We start from the raw sequence: 5,000 nt of genomic DNA on the forward strand, positions 1-5,000 counted from the left end.
ACATCATACAGTATGTTACATCATACAGTATGTTACATCATACAGTAACGCTCCATCATACAGTATGTTACATCATACAGTATGTTACATCATACAGTAATGTTACATCATACAGTATGTTACATCATACAGTACGTTACATCATACAGTACGTTACATCATACAGTATGTTACATCATACAGTATGTTACATCATACAGTATGTTACATCATACAGTATGTTACATCATACAGTATGTTACATCATACAGTATGTTACATCATACAGTATGTTACATCATACAGTATGTTACATCATACAGTATGTTACATCATACAGTATGTTACATCATACAGTATGTTACATCATACAGTACGCTACATCATACAGTATGTTACATCATACAGTACGTTACATCATACAGTATGTTACATCATACAGTATGTTACATCATACAGTATGTTACATCATACAGTATGTTACATCATACAGTATGTTACATCATACAGTATGTTACATCATACAGTATGTTACATCATACAGTATGTTACATCATACAGTATGTTACATCATACAGTATGTTACATCATACAGTATGTTACATCATACAGTACGTACATCATACAGTATGTTACATCATACAGTACGTTACATCATACAGTATGTTACATCATACAGTACGTTACATCATACAGTATGTTACATCATACAGTATGTTACATCATACAGTATGTTACATCATACAGTATGTTACATCATACAGTATGTTACATCATACAGTATGTTACATCATACAGTATGTTACATCATACAGTATGTTACATCATACAGTATGTTACATCATACAGTATGTTACATCATACAGTATGTTACATCATACAGTATGTTACATCATACAGTATGTTACATCATACAGTAAGTTACATCATACAGTACGTTACATCATACAGTATGTTACATCATACAGTATGTTACATCATACAGTATGTTACATCATACAGTATGTTACATCATACAGTATGTTACATCATACAGTATGTTACATCATACAGTATGTTACATCATACAGTATGTTACATCATACAGTATGTTACATCATACAGTATGTTACATCATACAGTATGTTACATCATACAGTATGTTACATCATACAGTATGTTACATCATACAGTATGTTACATCATACAGTATGTTACATCATACAGTATGTTACATCATACAGTATGTTACATCATACAGTATGTTACATCATACAGTATGTTACATCATACAGTATGTTACATCATACAGTATGTTACATCATACAGTACGTTACATCATACAGTATGTTACATCATACAGTATGTTACATCATACAGTATGTTACATCATACAGTATGTTAACAGTTACATCATACAGTATGTTACATCATACAGTATGTTACATCATACAGTATGTTACATCATACAGTATGTTACATCATACAGTATGTTACATCATACAGTATGTTACATCATACAGTATGTTACATCATACAGTATGTTACATCATACAGTATGTTACATCATACAGTAACGCTCCATCATACAGTATGTTACATCATACAGTATGTTACATCATACAGTACGTTACATCATACAGTAACGCTCCATCATACAGTATGTTACATCATACAGTACGTTACATCATACAGTATGTTACATCATACAGTATGTTACATCATACAGTATGTTACATCATACAGTATGTTACATCATACAGTACGTTACATCATACAGTATGTTACATCATACAGTACGTTACATCATACAGTATGTTACATCATACAGTATGTTACATCATACAGTATGTTACATCATACAGTATGTTACATCATACAGTATGTTACATCATACAGTACGTTACATCATACAGTATGTTACATCATACAGTACGTTACATCATACAGTATGTTACATCATACAGTATGTTACATCATACAGTATGTTACATCATACAGTATGTTACATCATACAGTATGTTACATCATACAGTATGTTACATCATACAGTATGTTACATCATACAGTATGTTACATCATACAGTACGTTACATCATACAGTATGTTACATCATACAGTATGTTACATCATACAGTATGTTACATCATACAGTATGTTACATCATACAGTATGTTACATCATACAGTATGTTACATCATACAGTATGTTACATCATACAGTATGTTACATCATACAGTATGTTACATCATACAGTATGTTACATCATACAGTATGTTACATCATACAGTACGTTACATCATACAGTACGTTACATCATACAGTACGTTACATCATACAGTATGTTACATCATACAGTATGTTACATCATACAGTACGTTACATCATACAGTATGTTACATCATACAGTATGTTACATCATACAGTATGTTACATCATACAGTATGTTACATCATACAGTATGTTACATCATACAGTATGTTACATCATACAGTATGTTACATCATACAGTACGTTACATAATACAGTATGTTACATCATACAGTATGTTACATCATACAGTATGTTACATCATACAGTATGTTACATCATACAGTATGTTACATCATACAGTATGTTACATCATACAGTATGTTACATCATACAGTATGTTACATCATACAGTACGTTACATCATACAGTATGTTACATCATACAGTATGTTACATCATACAGTATGTTACATCATACAGTATGTTACATCATACAGTATGTTACATCATACAGTAACGCTCCATCATACAGTACGTTACATCATACAGTATGTTACATCATACAGTATGTTACATCATACAGTATGTTACATCATACAGTATGTTACATCATACAGTATGTTACATCATACAGTATGTTACATCATACAGTATGTTACATCATACAGTATGTTACATCATACAGTATGTTACATCATACAGTATGTTACATCATACAGTATGTTACATCATACAGTATGTTACATCATACAGTATGTTACATCATACAGTATGTTACATCATACAGTATGTTACATCATACAGTATGTTACATCATACAGTATGTTACATCATACAGTATGTTACATCATACAGTATGTTACATCATACAGTATGTTACATCATACAGTATGTTACATCATACAGTATGTTACATCATACAGTATGTTACATCATACAGTATGTTACATCATACAGTATGTTACATCATACAGTATGTTACATCATACAGTATGTTACATCATACAGTATGTTACATCATACAGTATGTTACATCATACAGTATGTTACATCATACAGTATGTTACATCATACAGTATGTTACATCATACAGTATGTTACATCATACAGTATGTTACATCATACAGTATGTTACATCATACAGTATGTTACATCATACAGTATGTTACATCATACAGTATGTTTACATCATACAGTATGTTACATCATACAGTATGTTACATCATACAGTATGTTACATCATACAGTAACGCTCCATCATACAAGTTACAATTTACAATTTAGGCATTTAGCAGACGCTCTTAATCCAGAGCGACTTACATTAAGCAAGAACAAAAGCATGGGAATACATCACATAAAAACATTTATCATGAAACATGCGTAAGCTAAGAAAGTAACAGTGGAATATCTATATTATGAGACTATACATATAAGCTATATATATATATACTACTATGCTATACATATCTACTATGGCGTGCTATGACTACATACAATGCAATTATAGTGCTGTCTACATAACATGCTATAAGTCTGTATCAGATGCTATCTAAGTCTACATAAATGCTATCTAAGGGGTTAGGGTAAGTGCTATGGGCCATGATGGAGTCTGAAAAGGTGGGTTTTCAGACTACGGCGGAAGATTGGGAGTGATGCTGCAGTTCTGACTGCAATGGGAAGTGCATTCCACAGTTTTGAAGCCAGAAGGGAGAAGAGTTTGGATGTGTGGAGCGTTGTCCCGGAGTTTTTAGTGAGGGTACTTCCAGCTTCCCTGCGTTGGCTGATCTGATCATACAGTAACGCTCCATACAGTACGTTACATCATACAGTATGTTACATCATACAGTAACGCTCCATACAGTACGTTACATCATACAGTCTGGGCCAACGGAAGAGGTCTCATGATTATCCAGATACAGAGGAAGTGGAGCCTCCTCAGCACTTCCGTTTAGTCTTTACAGTCGCGCATATTTATCCTAATATAAATGGAAAACATCTAAGGCTATAGCTTGTTGCTTAGCAGGAAAGGAAATAAACGTAAAATGGCAGCTTCCGTTACTCAGCTCATGGGGGCTGTAGTCCCAGACCGTTACTCAGCTCATGGGGGCTGTAGTCCCAGACCGTTACTCAGCTCATGGGGGCTGTAGTCCCAGACCGTTACTCAGCTCATGGGGGCTGTAGTCCCAGACCGTTACTCAGCTCATGGGGGCTGTAGTCCCAGACCGTTACTCAGCTCATGGGGGCTGTAGTCCCAGACCGATACTCAGCTCATGGGGGCTGTAGTCCCAGACCGATACTCAGCTCATGGGGGCTGTAGTCCCAGACCCTTACTCAGCTCATGGGGGCTGTAGTCCCAGACTCTCTATAGCAGTCGGAGATTGTGGACTAGTTGTCTGGCTAAGAGAGACTACAGCCTGTACATATTTTTTGCTGTTTTTACCGTTGAATTTTGTTGTTATTTTTTTCATGTCATGATTATGAATTGAATACCCAGGACCTGAATGGAAACAAGACCGCAATAACCTTTTTTCGGTGATCCCATTGGACGTGTGTTTGACTGTACCCTGTACCGATTACATTTCTGACAATAATGTATTCAAATCAAATCAATCATTGTATATATTATCATAGATAATCAGGTGTGACTTTGTCTCTCCTCTCTCCAGTGTGGACCACGGTGACGTGAACAGGCTGACACCAGGTTTGAAGAAGAGCATGATGAGTAAGATTCTATTCTGTTTTATTCATTCAATCAAAGCATCACATTCAAAACAGGGGTTCTCAACCTGG

The sequence above is a fragment of the Protomyctophum parallelum genome (assembly GCF_964188405.1).
Source record: "Protomyctophum parallelum genome assembly, chromosome: 3".
NCBI lineage: Eukaryota > Metazoa > Chordata > Actinopteri > Myctophiformes > Myctophidae > Protomyctophum > Protomyctophum parallelum.